At 47.4% G+C, this 21001-nt stretch overlaps 1 protein-coding gene across 1 annotated transcript in view; it reads right to left on the bottom strand.

Moving 5' to 3' along the window:
• The window catches only part of Wasf3 (WASP family member 3), a 94668-nt gene that overhangs the window by 50114 nt on the left and 23553 nt on the right, over window positions 1–21001 (bottom strand). Inside the window, exon 2 of the mRNA XM_059249412.1 lies at window positions 1523–1610. The gene's annotated coding sequence lies outside the window, so the exon portion shown is untranslated. The remainder of the gene's footprint in view (window positions 1–1522; window positions 1611–21001) is intronic.

Raw genomic sequence — 21001 nt, 5'->3', positions numbered from 1 at the left:
AGAGTACACAATTAGAAATGGAGGCAGCCCAAGCCCTCTGTGGCCTAAACCAACAGGGTGGGGAGCTTTAGAAGGGTCAGGTCTTGGGCTGTGGGGAAAAGGACAGAGACTTCCAGGGATTTAAAAACCACTGTCCTGTGCTGCACTACACGCCAGCTGTTTTCTCTTTTTCTGTTCATCTCTCTCGGCAGAGGTGAGTTACAGACTGTGCTGCTGTCACGAGTGTCTAGACTTTATTATCTTCTCATCCTTCACTACTTCGGAGACTGGAAGGTGATTTGGTTTCTTTCTTCCTGAGTCCTCTGATTTCCATTCCTGCTTCATTGTGCTCCCAGATCTCTGGGCCACCTTGGCGTGTTCCCAACCTCAGGTAAAGGTTCCCAACATTTACAGTTACTAATGAGTCCAGTATTAGCCACAGGGTATTCACGGACACCTTTACCGCGTTCTGGAAGGATTTTCTTTTCCCATTTTTGAAAATGTTTCTTACATTCCTGATTTTCTGAGACCTTACCAATTATGAATTTTATCATTACACGAAATGATGAGTATCGCTAGATGCAGCTACATAAACGACCACAGGAGTTTAAAACACTCTGCTGCTGATTCTGTTAATATTGTGAATCATGCTGATTTCTAAACACTGTCAGATTCCTGGGCCTCTGCAGTAAACAGCACTTGGCAATCCCATATTTTCCTTTTCACACTAATGAAATCAAGTGCTCAGGATGTTTTTGTTACCAGGAGTCCTTAGTATCGGACTAATTGAGAATGCACAGCCAGGATATCTCCTTTCATCACTGGAGTTCTGCAATCAGCAAGAGAACCTTTGATTACATTTGGATGCGGGATGAATGGTCTGTTAGTCGGGACCACCTGACAAGGAGTGGGCACCGAAGAAGTGGAAGAAAAAGTCCCGGACATGTCCGACCTTTTGACACTGTGACACAACTCTGTCATATACAAAGGTCATTCTTGAGAACTGTACAGTTCAATTAAGGGGGAGGGGGGAGTGCTGGAGAGATGACTCAGCAGTTAAGGGCACTGGCTGCTCTTCCAGAGGACCTGGGTTCAATTCCCGGCACCTGCATGGCAGCCATTTGCCAGGGGATCTGATGCCCTCTTCTGACCTCTGCAGGCACGGCATGCACATAGTACAGACAAACACAAACATACAGAAAAACACCCACACACATAAAATACAAATAAAATCTCATTTAAAAAAATCTCATGGGGGGAAATAAGAATAGATCTGTGTAATAAGATGTAAACCAGATAGTCATGTTACTTGCTTCACACGAAAATGACATGAATCTATCCAGCCATAGTCCTTCTCTTTTAACATCCTGAGACACTGGTTAGCATCAAAGGCCTTTAGTTATTAGCAATATATTAAATTACACTGTTAGTAAATATCCAAAGCCATCAACATCCTTTACGCCATTCTACTTCCGGTTACATCTCTAGATTACACTGTTGTTGAACCTGGGCGGCCGTGAAGCTAAGCGGCTGGCACTCCTACCATGCAGGTTGACTTGTGGGCTGCAGAGGTCTCGGCAGCATCACCGCTGTGGCTCAGGTGTCAGCAGGGACGGCGAGCGGGATCAGAACTAGATGAGAAAATAAAGGAACTAATTAATAACAGTAGCTGAGACGTTCTCCAGTCTTCACCTAAGCCCGAAATTCAGATTTTACAGCTCAACAATTTCACCAAGGGAGCCCTAATCCCAGATCAACTAATTTTTTTTAATTAGTTTAGCAAAGATCTAATACAGTACATAAAGCTTTATTTAGCTCTGCTTCCTATTCTGGAAGAAATTCTAGAAGTAACGTCAAGGATTCATAGTTAATAAGAGTTAAAGGGCAGAAAAACTGTCAATTGTATTCTAAGCACCTTCAGCTAAGTGATTTGATTTGTTCATCCAACAGTAAGTTATTTTAGGCATTGTTACCGCCTCTACAGAATTAGTCAAGTAATATTGATCATTCATGTAAGGACTGTTCATTTTTCCCAACAATATTTGTATTTAATTAGAATCTTGATAATTGTTACAAACATTTTGATGGTGAAAAACATGGAGATAAACACCAGAAAAGACAAGTCAGCCCCCTTTAGACACCAAACACATAAAACCATTGAGAAACGACTGCTCACGAAAGAGTCAGAATGAGAAACGCATGGGGGATTCTGTCGCAAAATGAGTTCGTGTGAGACATGGAGAACAACGCAGCCTAGAAGTCGGATGCACCTGCCACACCGCCTCTTAGCGGTCACCAGTGGCTGAGCAGTCACCAGGAAAGCCTGGGGCAGGCAGTCCAGGCACAGGGGGATAGTGGAAATGGTACAGGTTCTGAACAGAGCAAAGCAGCTTCAGTCTTCCAGAAGAATCATCTGAACCTGCCTCAGTTACACCAGTTCAAAAGACTGAGAACCAGCACGGCGAAGCCGGCCACCATCCTTCTGAGAACCCATTTAAAAGTCAGCTCTGTCGCTTGCTGTTGATTTTGAAGAGCAAAAGAGAGAACCAGGCACTGAGGATGGCTGGGTGGTTAGGAGTGCCTGCCTACTGCTCTTGCGGAGGGCCTGAGTTCAGTTCCCACGAGCCACGAGAGGCAGCTCACAATGGACTGTAACTCTAGCTCCAGGGCTCTGACACTCTCTTCTGACCCCCACAGGCACCAGCACACATGGCCACATACACACAACACACATGAACACATAAAACTCAACAGAAAATAAACCCTTTCTAAAAAAAAATGTCCTTTTTTCCTAAGTAATTTGTGTATGGTACCAATTTATTTATAAATTCAGAAAATTATCCTTGGGTTTTGGATTATCCAGGCCTCATTTTTCCTCCACTAGATGATTTTAAGAGTAACCAATTATCATGGTCTGAATGAGAAACACCATTCCCCCCAATCCGACTCATGTGTTTGACTAGTTGGTCCCCAATAGGTGGTGCTGTTTGGGAAGGTTATGATACCTTTAGGAAGCACATTGTTGGGGTGGGTTTTGAGGGTTTATGACCTCTCCTCACTTCCTGTTTCCTGTCCCTGCTTCCCATGTATGGTCAAGATATGATCTCCCAGCTTCCTGTTCCTGCACCATGCCAATACCTTCTCCACCATGGACTCTGGCTCTGGAATGGTAAGCCAAAATAAATTCCTTCTACCAGTTGTTCTAGCCATGGCATTTTATCACAGCGACAAAAAAGCAGCTAATCCGCCAATACTGTTAGGCTCACTTTAGAAATGGGTACGTCTAACTGCACCTCAGGGAAGGAAAGTGTCCAGTGTCCTGGTTTCCGAATAATCAGTTATCCCCAGGCACTCTCCAACCTCGTGAAATCCACCGAAGCACCGCTCTTACTACTAGCTGATGTTTGGTGATTGCTGCAGTCAGGACCATTCTAGAACCAACATCACACACGGGTCCAACTTAGTCCTGGAAGCAGGTAGAGCCTCCACTGCATTGAAGAACCAGAGTGTCAGGAGGTGACCTGTCCAGGACCACACAGGACAAGCAAGCACCCGGCTGACTGACTGTGGCTGGCACAGCACCCTGTTCCTAACTAGATCGTGTGGTCTCTCTTCAGATACAAACATATGCGGTTTTCTTCCCTGCAAAGCTACTAACGTTTCTAATACAGGTCAGGAACCACAAAAGTCTTTGAGAATTAACTAGATAGTGTTAGTGATCAAAGCTATTACATGTGAAACCCAGCACAGCTACCAAGAGGTGAAATCCTGGTGCTGGAGAGATGGCTCAGTGGTTAAGAACATTGGTTGCTCTTCCAGAAGACCTGGGTTTGAGTCCCAGCATCCATATGGCAGTTCACAACCATCTGGAACTCGAGTTCCAGAGGATCTACTGCCCTCTTCTGACCTCCACAGGAACTAGGCATGTATGTGATGTACATACATACATGCAGGCAAAATAGTCATACACTTAAAATGAGTAAATCTAAAGACAATTTTTTTCTTTTTTCCTTTTTTTTTCCTTTTTGGTTTTTCGAGACCAGGTTTCTCTATGTACAACCCAGGCTGTCCTGGCCCCCACTCTGTAGACCAGGCTGGCCTTGAACTCACAGAGATCCGCCTGCCTCTGCCTTCCTGCCGAGATTAAAGGCATGTGCCACCACCAACTAGCTCTAAAGATAAATTTTTAAAGAGGTGAAATCTTGCCAGCTCAGGGCACAGGTTTACAGAGAGCTCCATAGTTCCAGCTCTTCTCCTGCCCAAGGCTAACCCAGCAGCCCTATGTGGCTACCATCCAGGAGCAGACTATAGCCCCTCCCCTCCCGCCAGTTCCTGCCCATCATGTTCCTCTGTCAGGAGCAGCCACCTCAGTTCTAGCTTCCAGGCACCCAAATCATCTCTACCCTTCAGAATGCAACCTACTCTCTCATTCACTTTCACACTACACTCCTCAATCAAGACATCTGCAGTTACAGGTCAAACAGCTCAAACAGCGTGAGTTCCCACTCTGCAATGACCAAAGCCCCATCCTGCATATCAAAGCATTTCTCAGCAGACCTGAAGAAGCAAGTGAGGTTTCAGGTAACCAGCACTTTAGAAGTTTCAATGGTCCAAACCAGCACAGGGCAGGGGCCTGCCATCTGTGGATTTAGAAACTGACTTTGAGTCACAATTCAGATGGCTGGTGATACAGCCTCACACTAAGATGCGGGAGAAGTTTACAGGGGATAAAGTGAGAGATGCAGGTCATGGTCAGAAGTGGACCTGGGGGTCAAGGAATACCCTAAGGTAGCCTGAACACCTAAGCTCTTTGCCATGAGAGAAATGCTCCAGAGAATAATGTTCAATCAGACAGCCTCCAGGGACCTGGAACACTGGCCTGGGTGCAAAAAATCCAGCTAGTGTGACAGAGAGACTTAGTGTTATATTTAATTTTAATTAATGTTAACATAAGCAATAATATGAAGCAACTGTCCACCGTGTCAAACAGTACCACCCTGGGGGTTCTGGCTCAGAGAGCTGGACAGAAGCTCCTATTACAAGTATCTAAGAAAGAAATACTGTGAAGAATATCATACATACGCTCAAGTGTTCGCTGACTCCAAGAACAAGCAAATCAATAGTTAAAGGGGTGGTCTTTGTGAAGCCACACCCTCTTCCAAAATCCCATCAAAGATGTATCTACCCTTAGCCATTTGGGTTCTGATTAGCGGCCTCAACACGGCAGCATCAAAATACACTCGTGTTGTCTCCAGGTAATTGTCAAAATGTTGCTACCAAATAAAAAAATCACTTATTGTAAGTAAGTACATCGTGAAGTCATAGTGAGTCACAGCTTTGGATAAATAACCACCTAGTTTTGTTGTTGTTATTGCTTTCAAGTCTTGTCCTAAAAGCAAGAGAGGAGAGAGGGGAGAGGACCAGACATCTTTTATGATAATGAACATGAGTTCAGGTAACTTCAAATGCGTTTTAGACCATTTATGGCAACAGCAGCAGTACAAATTACCTTCAGTTCACATTTCTCAGTGCCCAGCACGAAAGGCGACAGTACTACGCATGCTCGGGAAGTCTTCTGGGGCATCTTCCAAAGCCAATGGTAATCTAACGTTCTCTGTCTTTATACAAGTAGTTGCCTGATTACAGAATCACCAGGAACAGATCAGTCTGCTGATCTCACTTGCTCATGACATTTAAAGTCAGTATGAAATAAGGAATTCTGTGATATGAAAATGCTTCACATGCAAACAGACTGTGTCTAAACTGCTCACTGTTAATCTGCCCATATCCCCTAATCGGACTGCACTAAACCTGTTGACTATTTTGGTCCATGCCACGGCTCTTAAGCCTGCCGTTCCTAGTTCCACAGAACTCAGAAGCTGACACACACACAACTCACAGGTGGCCCCTCCTGGTGCGGCTGTTTGCTGGCTTCCTTTCCTTGTTCCACTCCCTTAACTAGACTCCATCTCCATCTACCAGATCAGGCCAGCAGCATCCTCAACTATTCACAAATGAAGTTCTGTTTGCAACACCCTGCTCAATCCTATAAAATGCATGGCCACAATTAGTGTTGGAAAAGCACACTTCATAACACATGAAACACGACATTTCAAGAGATGGAGACATAGTTCAACACAGGGAAGAGAAAGGAAGGACAGAAGGAGAGAAAGAGAGAAGGGCGAGGAAGGGAAGGGGAGGGAGGGAGAGCGAGCGGGGTCATGAAGCAGATGTCTGGCACCAATAGCAGCAGCTCTGGTGTTCTCTCTGTGGTTTCTGGAGTTTAGTTCCCACTGCATTACACGCCTCCACCTTTTACAGCAGAACCAGTAGGACCGCGTTTATCTGGCCCCACAACTCAATACAACATATACCTGGACTGTTAAGAGGATGGGGGATCCACTGTTGAGAAACAAGAGACGGTCCTTGCCCTTACAGGTCTTTACTGAACTGGTAGGAGCACACAGATAAATATAAAGCAGGTGCTGGAAGAGATAGTGGAGTAAGTTAAAATAAAACACCAGGTGGCATTCATCAAATGTAGCGCAAATCACACTGTCAGCTGGTATTTTCGCTTCTGAAAATTCCTTTTAGATTTATTTATTTTATGTGCATGAATGTTTTGCCTGCATGTATGTATGCACACCACGATTGTGCATGGTGCCCTTGGAGGTAAGCAGAGGATGCAGGATGCCCTGGGAACTGGAAGTGAGGATGGCTGTGAGCCTGATATGATATGAAGGAAGGAAAATCAATCCCTGCCATAGTATGACTTTGCAGAAACTCAGGACTGGAATGTGTGTTTGACCACACTAACAGTGCCTGGTGGAAAACATGGAAAGGATGACCATAGAAGGCTACTGTTTTGGACTCAACTGCAGGAGGCCTCTGTGGGTCAGACCTAACAGCAATGTTGTCATTCATGCTAGGTGCCACACCATCACACGGAATCCTGAAATGGACTGACTTTCAAAAGGGAAAAAAACACAAATCTGAAGAGAGAAACACTGAGCAGCCGATCAGAAGGGTCCAGTTACCTGGGCTGCCGTGTAAGATAGACAGTGATGCTAAAGCAGCCAATCCACTCTTCATCCCTTATTTCTGCCAGTGAATCCACGTCTGCCTGCCCAGCACACGAGAAGACTTACTGTCTTTATACAAGTAGTTGCCTGATTACAGAATCACCAGGAACAGCCACCCTGAAAGCACGCGTCGAATTCTGCCCCTTGGCCCTAGCCTCCTGCTACAGGTTGGAAAGACGCTGCATCCCGGGCTGGAAGAGTGTTGGAGGGAGGTAGACCGAGTGCTGAGAGAAACCCGGCAGCAGCTGCAGCTAACCAGAAGGATCTAAAATTTGCCCGTGGAACACCGACACCGAGAAGCCGTCCTTTGGATGCAGAGTATATAAAGTGAACGTGAAGATAAAGGGCTGACATCATCTGAACACCATGCTAGCCAGGTGCTTGCTCCTGACACGTTACATACAGTGCACACGCGTCTCCATGGAGACGGGCCTCTCACACTTGACTTCAGCGGTGTCAGGTGTTGAGGAGTCTGAGAGACACACTTCCTACTTAGTGAGAGCTCCCCTCCTCCAACTCCCGTCCACTTCTACCTGAACACTGCGGAGGCCCAGGGGAGTTAATGTTTTGTCATCCCAGAGACTAAGCACCTTAGTCTGAAATAAGGCTTGCTTTGTACTCAGAGGAAGCTGCATCTTTGAAACATCAAATCAGTACTCCCTGCTCTAACCCAACACTAGCGTCTGAAGTCTACAACTCCACCGCCTTCCTGAGGTCTAACACAGGCCTAAAGGTACCCAGGGCTCTCCAGCCACAGGAGAGATGCTGGCCTACCACACAAGGTCTACCACCACACAAGGTCTACCGGGAAGGCACACACACTTCCGGGCTGCAACACCCGTCTGTCCCCTCAGTACATATCCACTTCCTTGACAATGTCAGCACAAATCGGGTCCCTGTTCCTTGACCCTGCAGCACTCCCAACAGTGATGTCCAGTTCTTGAGAATAGCATCCAAGGCCTTCCATGCAGGATGCCAACTGCTTTTCCAGGGTGGCCTTCAAGTACTTCTCATCAGCACACATCACCCCAGGCCTAGCAGGCCAGCACTGGCATTTCCCGTCCCTTTCTTAACAGTGAGCAACCAGCAGTGACCGCTGTGGAAGAGTACTGCTCAGACACCCAGGCGATGCCCATCTCTCTTCTCTGTGCCCACTTCACAGAAGGCCAGTCTGCAGTGGGCACTTGAGCCAGCCTCACTCTCTCATGGGCTTCCCTCCGCTTCCTCACAAGACAAGAAAGGTAGTTCTTTCAAACCTGTTCCCAAGCTACAGAGATGAGACTGGGGGAATCATTCAATGACATCATGATAGAAGAGCCAGCCTCGGCACAGGACAACACTGGCCACTGAGCACTGCCACTGCCTGACCTGTAGCCACCGCACCAGACTGAAGACTGCAGAGCTGGGTCACTGCACATGGATCCTAAGCCCTGGGCTCACCCAGAAAGGACATCACAGCAGCTTCCACTCAATGTTAGCCTAGAACAAAACCAACACGCAAAACTAACCCTTGAGATGTCTTCTGGAAAGGGTCAGCTCTGGTATTAAATCTGTTGAGTTCTTCATTAGCATATCAAAATAACTGGACCACTGGAGAGCAAAAAGTGTAGAGGTTGGAGATGGTCAGATATTCATAGCAAATATTCTTGGTTTTCGGAGGAAAACCATTATCCAGCTGTACAATGTTTCAGCCTACACAGGCCAGGCTAGTGTTTCTTTTTCTGTTAATTTCCCTTGGAGGGAGAGTATGGCCCTAAAAGTTCTCAGACCTTCCATCCTAACTCCACTTCCCCTCCCCCGTTTCCCCCTTAGTGCATACACAATACCCAATCATTTGACAAATAAGCGAGTTTCTCAAATGCCTAAGCTAAAAAAAAAAAAAGAAGAAGAATTATTTCTGACCTATTTGAGCAAGAGAAAGCTGGCTGTGCCTTGGACTCAATGACCTCAAACTAAATCTGTGGTCACCACTCTCAAGAATCACATGGGCTTAGCATGAGAATGTGTGCCAGGGAGCAGCTGTTTCCAGGCCACCAAACAGTTAATGAGCCTCTCTGGGATGAGCATCGAAAGATAAAAATAAGAATAATTTGTTCAGAATGAAATAAGGCTTCCCACTTCGGGAGAGGTTGATGAGGAGAAGCACGTGGCCAGGCTGGTGAACAGCAGCACCACTGAACATCGACAGCATGGACTGGTCCCAGCTGGCTTCGGAAGCAGCCCAAGACTGAGGAAAGAGACGGCAGCAGCCAGGTTGGGCCGCAGACGGGATGGGGTCCAGAGGGTGGACACCAACTGGTAACAACAGGACCGGAGGACAGGAAGGAGGCAGTGGGGCCACGGGACGCCTCACTGACTCCTTTGTCCAGCATCACAGATACAATGCAGCTTCCTCATTAAGCAATCCCTGGACTCCGGAGTTTGTCAAAGTGGAGCAGCATGTCCTTGGCTGATCCTCTGGCTCTCTCTCCCCGCTGCTCTTGCTCCTTCAAAGACTGCAAACCACTGGCTCCCAGGAAGTGCCCTGTCACATGTTAAAGCCCGAAACAGATCTGGGCCGAGGGGAAAGCATCCTGGCCTAAACAAACTGGTTTATGTTTTTCTCTCCTTTAATGGTTGAATCTTAAAATGAGAATTCATCATTGATTCAAAGAGATGCTAAAAATAGTCCACTACAGAATGCAGAATGAGACACATCTCACCATCTTGCTCTTATTTTTTTCCCAGATCAGTTTTCTTGAATGTATCCTTCAAACATACTGCCTTTTTATTAGCCAAAATGTAAAACACTTCAGATACACAAAAACATTAACTTTCAATATCAATTTGTATCTATTCTGAAATCTCTGCATTATATCTTACTTAAAAATGGTTTCCTAAGCCAGGCGGTGGTGGCGCACGCCTTTAATCCCAGCACTCGGGAGGCAGAGCCAGGCGGATCTCTGTGAGTTCGAGGCCAGCCTAGACTACCAAATGAGTTCCAGGAAAAGCACAAAGCTACACAGAGAAACCCTGTCTCGAAAAACCAAAAAAAAAAAAAAAAAAAAAAAAAAAAAAAAAGGTTTCCTAGCGAGGCATGTTGGAGTGCACACCTTTAATCCCAGCACATGGGAGGCAGAGGCAGGTGGATCTCTGTGAGTTCAAGGCTCCAAGCCTGTTTATATAAAAGTGAGTTCTAGGACAGCCAGCACTACATGGTAAGACCCAGTCTCAAAACAAACAATAACACCACAGTTTAGTGGCTTACTCCCTCTACTTCTAATCATGACCTTCATTAAATGACTCTGATTGCAAGAATACAATATCATTTACATGCGATGAATGAATTAAAACAAAGCAATCATCTATCTGGTTCCCCATCAAAAATAACAAGTTATTCTTATTAATAACAACTTACAATTGAATCCAGAGGGTCGGTTACAAAAGGCTTTCACAAAAATCATCTTATTTAATCCACAACACTGACACAAGTAAGGTAAGAATTACTTTTAAAAAATGTATGTGTAGCCGGGCAGTGGTGGCGCACGCCTTTAATCTCAGCACTCGGGAGGCAGAGGCAGGCGGATCTCTGTGAGTTCGAGGCCAGCCTGGGCTACCAAGTGAGTTCCAGGAAAGGCGCAAAGCTACACAGAGAAACCTTGTCTCGAAAAAAAAAACCAAAAAAAAAAAAAAAATGTATGTGTATATGTGTGTAAGCGCCTGTGTAAATGTCTGCCGTGTGTATGGATCTGTGGAGACCACAAGTGGGCACCAGGTCCCCTGGAGCTGGAGTGTCAGGCAACTGTGAGCCTTCTGACTTAGTGCTAAGATCCAAATTCTGATCTTCTAGAAGCACACTTGCCACTCTTAACCACTGAGCCATTTCATTTCTCTAGGCCCAGGAATTACTTCTATATATTCAATAAATTAGGGCACAAGCTAAAGAGTGAAAAATGTACACTTACAAGTCAACCTTCAAGGACTAGGAATATATACCTTAGTAGTAGAGCACTTGTCTAGCATCTGGAGGCCTGAAATTCAATTCCCCACACTGGGGAAAAACAAAAGAATCCTACATGAAGGGGACATGGAAGCCCACTCCCCCACAAAAGTCCGCTCCTTCTGGCTCTGCATCCCATTCTCTTCCTCGGCATGTTTTGGGCCCACCTCACCCAGAAGGAGCACCCCTCCCAATAACTGCAAATAAACTCAGAACCCACGTGATGCTCAGCACAAACTGCCTTCCATCCCTCTGCCTTTCCCATGCACACTAAATACATAAATGCAATTAACCTTGACTCCTCAGTACTCCACAGGTGCCAGTATCCTCCTCTTGAATGACCATCCCCAGCCCCACTGGCTAACCTCTGCTCCCTCAGCCTCTCCAGGGGAACTGCACAGCCTTCTGTTGTTGGCCAGAGAGGGGTCGTGCCTTTTTTTCTTTTCTTTTTTTTTTTTTTTTTTAAACTTCTGCTGACAGCTGGAACTCTGCACTGCCACAGCTGTTTGGGGAAAAAGAAAATGTAACAGCAGCCCTAATGGCTACTCCCACCTCCCCAGGACCCTGACCTCCTTCTGTTTCAAACTCCTGCTTCCAAACAGGTGGCAGATACCCTGACCTAAAACACCATGTCCAGCAACCTCCCCAACACTGAAAGTTAAGTCTTAGCCTGATCACGGGATTGCCATTCAGGGTCACTGGATGTGTTAACTCTAGTTTTGACAAAGGAAAATAATGAGAATTATTACATAAATGAGCAAAAATACTTAGGAAAACTGCACCTGTATCAAATGAAAGCAAAGAGGCCTGAGGAACATTACAGGGAGTTTTGTTAGCTTTTTTTTCTTTCATTATTACCATGACAATTTTTACTATTCTAGAATCAAACTATATTTCACAGCTAGCTGTGAAATAAATACTAAATCTGATACAAAGATTTCGTGTACAAATTATCTGAGGATAAAGTATAATCATGGCTATTGAAACAAACAGGTCTATAAACTTCTACCCGAAGAGGAATGTGTTCAAATAAGACTGACAAACACAGCTGCTTTACAACATGGTTTCACCCCCCTCTCCCAAGCCTCTTGTGTGACCCATATAAAGTCGTCAGAGAGCTAAATGACCACTTCTGTCAGGGACTGTGGCCACTGCAACAGGGAAGTAACTACCACAGAGCTGGTACCCAGACACGTCATCTCTGTTGCGGTCCATGAGCCTTTGGAGCTGGTTTGCTGGAAGAATGTGGAACAGTCTGGAACTTCGGCTAGAGAAGCCCTTGGATGTTATAAACAGAACCTGCTGGATCATTCTGGTGGGAGCTCAGAAGGCCAGAATGCTGAGAAAAACGTGGACAGTGAGGGTCTGGCTCATGATGTTTCAGAAGGGAACCAGGACTGTACTGGGACCTCACCTAGAAGTCACTCATGTTACACTCTGGCAAAGAACGGCTGCATCACTGTTGAATTCAAAGGTAATGGACTCATCTGTTGACACAGGATGGCATTTAGGCTTTGTCATCATCCAGGTCTACAGCAAGCCAGAGCAAACAGCAAAGCAGAAAGATGATTAAGATGTGCAGTTTGTGCAGGAAAAGTGTGAGCAGGTTTGGCCTTACAGATAAAGCAGGTCTGAAGGCAGATGTGATAGCTAATGAAAGCAATATCATTAAAGAGAAACCATACTCCCTGCACTGGGACAGCATGAAAGGGGCCCTAAAGGCAAGACCTTACCCGTGAAGCTTCCATCTACTGAATATGCAAATTCATCTGAAAGGGTGGGGCCACCAAGGGATTCCCTGCTTGAAAACAATCACTCAGGGAAGTGTTTTTCTAGGGTCAGTACATAGAAGCTGATATAACTGTGATCCGAGATCTATCCCAAATTAGCAGCAGAACTTGGCAGTGCTGACCATATGGCACTTCTTTTGCAGTCGTGAACTATGCAAGAGTAAGGGGGGTTTGGGGCCTGGGGCCTGGGTTCCAAAGAGACACTGAGGCCAGGCGATGTGTGGCAGGGTCAGAGTTGCTGTAAGAAGGCTCCGAGGGGCCTTACACAAAGCTATGGAGGTGAAGTCGAGGCTGTAGTGGAGATCTCAGGATATTAGAGATGTTGGAACCATGAGACATCTAGGGAGGAAAGCTGAAGACTTGGAATGGAACTGGCCCAAGAGAGAGGCTATGTGTGCTGCAGATAGCTACCTAAGCCCCTGGAGCCCAGCTGATTCCATCATGAGTCCCATATGCCAGACATGGAGCTGCAGATTTGGTGTTTTCCCTGCTGGGTTTCAGTCTCGCTTTGGTCTGACCATCCCAGTCTTCTCTTTGGAAACAAAGATGTTTACTTTATGCCAGTGCATGTTGGAAGCATTTAGCTGGTTTTCTGATGTAGGGACTCACAGATAAGAGATGGCCTTAGTCTCTGAAGACACTTTGTACTTACCTTTTCACAGTGCTGGGACTGCTAAAGATCATGGGCACTTTGAAGTTGGATTGCACGCATTTTGCATTATGAATTAGGAGATGACCACTGGCCAATGGGGACTGTGTGGTGTGGAGAACAAGGTTGTGGTTTAACATTGATGTGTGTTAACGCCAAATTGACAAGGAGGTAGACTTGTGATGGTTAATATTGTCAGCTTGACAGGATCTAGAATCACCCAGATCTCCAGGCATGTCTGTGAGGAAATGTCTAGATTAGGTAAACTGAGGTGTGAAGGCCCACCCTAAATGTGGGTGACCCATCTGAGCACCAGTATCCATCTTTCTGCTTCCTGGATGTGGGTGGCATGTGACCAGCTCCTGCTGCCAGCCTTCTCACGGTGATGGGCTGCACTACTTGGGTCGATAAGCCAGCACGAAGCCCTACTTCCTTACCTGCTTTGATCAGGCATTTCTATCACACCAACCAGAGAACTGACCAGCACGATGATTCACAATAAGAGTATCTCTCACATCAAATCCATCTCTGATTGGTTAAACTGCGGTACTCATTTCATTATAGCATCCAATACGATCTTGCCAGGAACATTTTCTGTGACTCCCAAGCCTGTATGGTAAAGGGGAGGGGTGTCCTGCAGAGATCACCTCACCAAAGCTCTGGGCACTGGTGAGGACACTGTTGAAAGATCCTCAAGTGCCCCTTGTATAAAAACATAGCTGATAATACTTTCCTTTCAGGGTGTGAAGATAGAGAGGGTGGGCTATCCCAGGCAAAGAACCCAGGGGCGTGGGCGGTGCATTTCATGAATGGCAGCTACCACTCCTCTGCTGTGGGGAGCACAGTGTGGAGCCTGTCAGCAGATGGGGAAGGCCGCAGGCGAGCACAGCTGCCACACTCAGCTGCTTCACCTGGATGCTCGGAAGAGGAAGTGTTGGTGTCACCTCACACTCACGTGCAGGGGGATGAAGAGGAAGTGTTGGCGTCACCCCACACTCGTGTGCAGGTGGATGAGGAAGCATGAGCGTCACCCCACACTCGTGTGCAGGGGGATGAAGAGGAAGCATGGGCGTCACCCCACACTCGTGTGCAGGGGGATGAAGAGGAAGCATGGGCGTCACCCCACACTTGTGTGCAGGGGGATGAAGAGGAAGTGTTGGTGTCACCTCACACTCGTGTGCAGGGGGATGAAGAAGTGTTGGTGTCACCTCACACTCGTGTGCAGGGGGATGAGGAAGTGTTGGTGTCACCCCCACACTCGTGTGCAGGGGGATGAGGAAGTGTTGGTGTCACCCCACACTCGTGTGCAGGGGGATGAGGAAGCGTTGATGTCACCCTACACTCGTGTGTAGGTGGCACACCCCCTTCTCCATCCCTGAATGTGACAGTGGGAACACCAACCCCAAGGACAATGCAGATGCTGTGGCAACTGACCAAAGAAAGTACTAGATGTCTCTGGCCAGCTCCTCTCTTATCTCTACACGGTACAAAAAGAAGTGAGTCAAACCTGGAAGACCTGCTTCTAGAAAACAGGGCTTTCAGCCATTAGTCTTTTATTTAGAACAAAGCCATCTCACTCTAAAGATGTCTCTGGAAATAGAAAGCTGCCCACTCCACTACCGAAAGCAAACATCTCAAAAACGCTCTGTGCAGTAAGTAATCCGGGCAGCCATTCAAGCCCATGAAGTTGCTGTGCTCTTCTGTATACACTCAACTCCATCATCTTCAGGGCGCAGAGAGGATGGCAGATTAATGAATGAGTACTTCCAGAGACACTTACTGAATCCTACCACAAAGCTGCTAGGGATTAAAGCCGACACCTGAACTGCCCATTTCATTCACAGATGACGCCTCTGGAAATGCTGTGTCTAAGGGATCAAATCAAGCCTTGTGGGGTGGGACAGTAATGCCCGTTATACAGACACAGTATGCCCCAGGTCTTAAAATAGGCCCAGAACACAAAGAAACCTAAATGAAGGAAATGCCAGGTATCAACAAGGCTTCCTAGAAAAGCAGACATCCACAGCTGTGCTCGGCATGGCAGCACACCACCGATGGGGATAAGAAGGGACTGGATAATTGTTTAGCTTTATAAGTCACGTGTAAGCCGAGGCCAACCCTGAACAAGTCTGCCTGTCAGTTCTTCCCTGTGAGACACTATCAAGTACACAGGGGTGGGACACCGGCCCTGGGGAGAACTGGGAGGTCTTCCCTTCGCACACCTGTGGACGTTCTTGAACGCACAGGTTGCCTGACACTGGGATGAGGCTGGAGAATGGAGCCCAGTTCTTCTGAAGAAAAGGAAGGCGGAGAAAAAACCCTAACAGCGGTAAGACAGAGAGAGCATCCCTGTTCAGAGCTCAGCAGCTGCTCTCTGGAGCACAGAGAGCTCCCAGGTCCCTACCTGCACTGTGACCTGAAAGTCTGCTAGGAACAAAGGCTGATCCCAGAATATGAGACAGCAGAAGTGAAATTAATCTGACTAGTGCCGCTACAAGGCCCAAGCCCGTCCTCAGAAACCCACACAGCAGTGTGACAAGAGAATGGACAGGTCCTTTGCCAGAAGCAGGGACCCAGGGTCTTTGGTGGCCACAGTTTCCCCTCCCTCCTCTCCTCCTAGTCCCTCCCCATGGCCCCTCTCCTGTTCCCACCCCCCAATCCACTCCTCCTCAGTTTCTGTTTAGGAAAGGGCAGGTCTCCCATGGATGTCAACCAACATGGCCTATCAAGTTGCAGTAAGACTAAGTACCTGCCCATGTATTAAGGCTGGGTAAGATGACCCAGCATGAGAGACACAATGCAAAGAATCCATTAAAAAACCATCAGAGGTAGACCTAGAGATATCCCTGATGTTGCAACCAGCACAGGTAACCCTGAATGAGACCATAAAGGATCTGGTAAGAACAGAAAATGGATGTGAACAGTAAAGAATGAGGGCCAGTGAGATGGCTCAGCAGGGAAAGGTGCTTGCTATCAAGCCTGACAACATGAGTTCAAATCCTCAGGACTGAAGGAGAGAACCAAGTCCTGCAAGGTGTCCTCTGACCTCCAGATGTGCCCTGTGCCCCACACACATGCACCCACACACATACAAACATACATACATCTATACTAAATTTGGAAAATGTAAGTTTTTTTCAAAAGATACAACTGTATCCACAAACAGCAAACCTAGAAATTATAATCTCAGAAATAAAGGCCATGAGCTTAAGAACAAACTCGATACAGAGAAAGGTCTATGTTCTGAAAAGAGAGATGAGAAACTAAGGAAACCCTGAAGGCAGGAAGAACAAACATGGGAAGGAGAAAGCAAACAGCTGCGTCCATCACACTGAGAACACTGCAACTGTAACGATCCGCAGATCCTTACGGCTCCACCAACCCCAAGGAGGGTATATCACACTGAGAACTCTGCAACTGTAAAGATCCGCGGATCCGTACATATGTACAGCTCCACCAACCCCAAGGAGGGTCCATCACACTGAGAACTCTGCAGCTGTGACGATCTGCGGATCCCTACATACATAACCCCAAGGAGGGTCCATCACACTGAGAACTCTGCAATTGTAACGTTCCGTGGATCCCTACGGCTCCACCAACCCCAAGGAGGGTCCATCACACTGAGAACTCTGCAGCTGTGGCGACCCCCGGATCCGAGCGGCTCCACCAACCCCAAGGAGGGGGAGTGCCACGCAAACAGGGCGGGTGTCACAGCTCTTCGGGTCCACTTCCTGCCACTGTGACAAAGGCCTAAAAGACAGAGTGAAGGAGCAAGGCAAGAGTCATGGGTGGCAGCTGGGAGGTTCAGCCCACAGTGGCTGCTCCACTGCTTCTGGGTCTAAGATGAGCAGACGCACAGTGGGACGGAGCTGCTCACCTGGCGGCCCCTGGGAAGCGTACAAAGAGGCAGGGAAGTGCAGGACAAGACGCCCTTCAACATCAAGCTCCTGCTAGCCGACTTGCCGCAGCTGAGCCCTCTCTCCAACAATTCCATAAAGTTATGAATTTCCAGAGGATTCGTCCAGTGATGACACCAGAGGCCTCATGAGCTGATCATGTCTGAATGGATAGAACCCTGAGGTAGAGACCAGGTCTTCATTCACACCTGAGCCTTGTTGGGAGGGCACCTCATCTGCAAACCAACAGCGGAACTGCTAACTGAAAAGAAAATAGTCAAAGAACCAAAAGAAAAAGAGGCCTATTGAAGGGTGGCGGGGAGAGCAGTGAGAAAAACGTAACAGAAAACTACTCACCATGTCTTTGCACAGCTTCAGGGACCTGGATCTGACTGGGGCACAGTGAATGTGTGAGGAGTGGATGGAGTCCTGAGTGAATGTGTGAGGAGTGGATGGAGTCCTGAGTGAATGTGTGAGGAGTGGATGGAGTCCTGAGTGAATGTGTGAGGAGTGGATGGAGACCTGAGTGAATGTGTGAGGAGTGGATGGAGTCCTGAGTGAATGTGTGAGGAGTGGATGGAGTCCTGAGGGAATGTGTGAGGAGTGGATGGAGTCCTGAGTGAATGTGTGAGGAGTGGATGGAGTCCTGAGGGAATGTGTGAGGAGCGGATGGAGTCCTGAGTGAATGTGTGAGGAGTGGATGGAGTCCTGAGGGAATGTGTGAGGAGTGGATGGAGTCCTGAGTGAATGTGTGAGGAGTGGATGGAGTCCTGAGGGAATGTGTGAGGAGTGGATGGAGTCCTGAGGGAATGTGTGAGGAGTGGATGGAGTCCTGAGTGAATGTGTGAGGAGTGGATGGAGTCCTGAGTGAATGTGTGAGGAGTGGATGGAGTCCTGAGTGAATGTGTGAGGAGTGGATGGAGTCCTGAGTGAATGTGCATTATTGACAAGCACCAATGCCTCAGACCCGTGGGAATGGCAAAGCCTACCTCTGGTCTCTGTACAGATGTTGGCCGCATATGTAAAACTAACAACCACAGCTTCTTCCTCCCAGACTACTGCGGCCTGAGACTCACCAACAGAGACCTCCTGTGGAGAGCAGCTCACCCCTCCCACTGGCACTGAGGTTCCAGGTTGTTGCATCAGAGTGAGCGCAGCCCGTGGGCACCCAGATTTTCTGGGCCCATGTCTGTGTGTCTGTAGTTTCTCCATCCCGTTACCCCAGTCAGGTTTCCAGGACCACGCTGAGTATGATGTGGCAATAGGCAGTGATGTTTAGAATGTTAAGAGGCTCAATTCCTAGCATCCACTTGACAACTGTCTTAACTCAAGTTCCACATGATTCAGCGCCCTCTTCCGGCCTCTGTAGGTACTGCATGCACATAATGCACAGATATACACACAGGCAAAACACCCATATACATAAAGTAAAAAAACAAAAACAAAATACAAATCCCAAATGAAAAGAACTAGGTGAAAATAAACCACTTACAAAACTAACAAAATACAAAAAACCATTTCGCCACAGAGGACACACGGAAGGCAAGTGAACTGCTTTAAAGGAAAGGAAAATGCAAACCAAAACCAAAATGAGAGAACATTACACACACCATAGAACATTTGCAGTAAAACACCAACAGCTAAGAATCCAGAAACAATGGGTCATTCACACTCTTCTGGTGCAAATGGAAACAGCACAGTCACTCTAGGAAACAGTTTGATCAGGTTATACAAAATCAAATACTACTTCTGCTTACTGTTCAGCAATCACTCCCATGGGTGCTCATCCCAGAGAAATGAAAGTTTATAATCTCACAAAAACCTTATCTGAAGGTTCATTTCAGCTTTACTGTTAATACCAAGAGGCTATTTGGATGGGCATTTGGACAAGCTGCATAATGACATACTAGTCGGCAATAAAATACATATATAATGGATACAACCACCTGAATAGACCTAAAGGGTGTTCTGCTTCATGATAAAGGGAAAGCTAAAAAGAAAATATATTTGGGACTGGAGAGATGGCTCAGCAGCTAAGATATTCTACTAATTGTGAAGGATGTCATCGTTGGAGAACCTGGGCAAAAAAACAGATGGGATACTGTAAGTGTGTGTGTGTGTGTGTGTGTGTATTCTGTGAGAGTATAATTATTGGAAAATAAAAGTGTTGTTTTCGTTTTTTTTAGAGAAAGGCAAAATAAGACTTTTTCTGGTCAACCAAACCAGAGCAGACCCACAGTAGAAAGACCCTCCAGTTCCTCGGGCTGAAGGAAAGCACTGAACTGTGCAGGAAGGACGGACACAGGAGAGCCGAGAGCACTGGGCACCGTGAGTCCCCACTGAGACATCCGTTAGCTCAATGCACACTGCTAGTCAGCTCCTCCACAGAAGTTTCCAGAGAAAGTCTTCACCGAACTGGATCTAAAGAGGAATGTAGTCAATAGTGGGTGACGATACTCGGGCATAGAACTATGGATGTATAAAGAAGACATGTGAGGGACGGGAAAAGAGCTCCAGATACCCAAAGAGAAGAGAGAGAGAAAGCCCTAGGAAATGGCAAACAGGTGGGTAGGCAGAGCACAGGGCCTCTGCTGAGCCAAAGGTTCAAGTATCACTCTACAAGCGACTAGGAGGGTTTGGGGGGCTGGATCCACTTAGGAGGGGAAGGGGAGGGTGTTTTAGCTTCTGGGTGTGGGGGATACACATCAAAAACAAGAGAAGGCGATAACACAACAGTCTAGGAAAGCCACCCTCATAGCCTGAGCCAAAGCGACATCAAAAAGCGCAGAAATGAAAGGGTGTTCTATGCCCTCACTGTGACAAAGCCTGGCAGAAACAACCTGAGGGAGAGAGGGGCTGAGGGAGGGAGGGGCTGAGGGAGGGAGGGGCTGAGGGAGGGAGGGACTGAGGGAGGGAGGGGCTGAGGGAGGGAGGGGCTGAGGGAGGGAGGGACTGAGGGAGGGAGAGACTGAGGGAGGGAGGGAATGAGGGATGAGAGGGTCATCTGGGTTGGCAGCTGAAGCAGCTCCCTCGGCACAGGTAGAAGTGTGAGGCTTCTTGCTAACACCATGGCCTCAGACCAGGAAGCAGGACTGGGCTGTCATCCTCAAAGGCCCACCCTACAGACCCATCTCCACCCACATCTGCCAGCCAGGCCCATCAACCAAAGCCTCCATAACTTCCCTAGACAGCGCTGCTTGCTGGCAATGGAGCGTTCAAACACAGTGGCCCTGGGGGACGGTTCCTATGCGAACTGTAATAAATCGCATCTACAAGCTAGTTAAGGACAAAAGGGAAGATGGAGCTGAGACTCGCTCTTAGAGTTCCACTCAAGAGTGCTGTCATCTCTCTTAGGAGGGTTACAGAGGCAAACTAAACACTACACACTGGGAGATGGTGAGTTTCCGGTGCAGGGGAATGTCCTGCTGTCTACAAAGTGCAGAGCTGCCGCCGGGAACAGAACCTGCAAAGCAACAGTCATGGCCACAGTCAGAGGTCTAGTCCAGCCATAGCTGAGGTCACCCAAGGGGTGAACTCAAGAGGAGAAGCGCACAGCAGAGGGAGCACACGTGAGGAGCTCCGGGACCTCTGTGGTCAGTACATGTCAGGCTTTTCTTAAATCACTT

The sequence above is a fragment of the Peromyscus eremicus genome, chromosome 23 (genome assembly GCF_949786415.1).
Source record: "Peromyscus eremicus chromosome 23, PerEre_H2_v1, whole genome shotgun sequence".
Classification (NCBI taxonomy): Eukaryota; Metazoa; Chordata; class Mammalia; order Rodentia; family Cricetidae; genus Peromyscus; species Peromyscus eremicus.
Note: the sequence above shows the minus strand (reverse complement) of the source record. Positions and strands in the feature narration are given on the sequence as shown.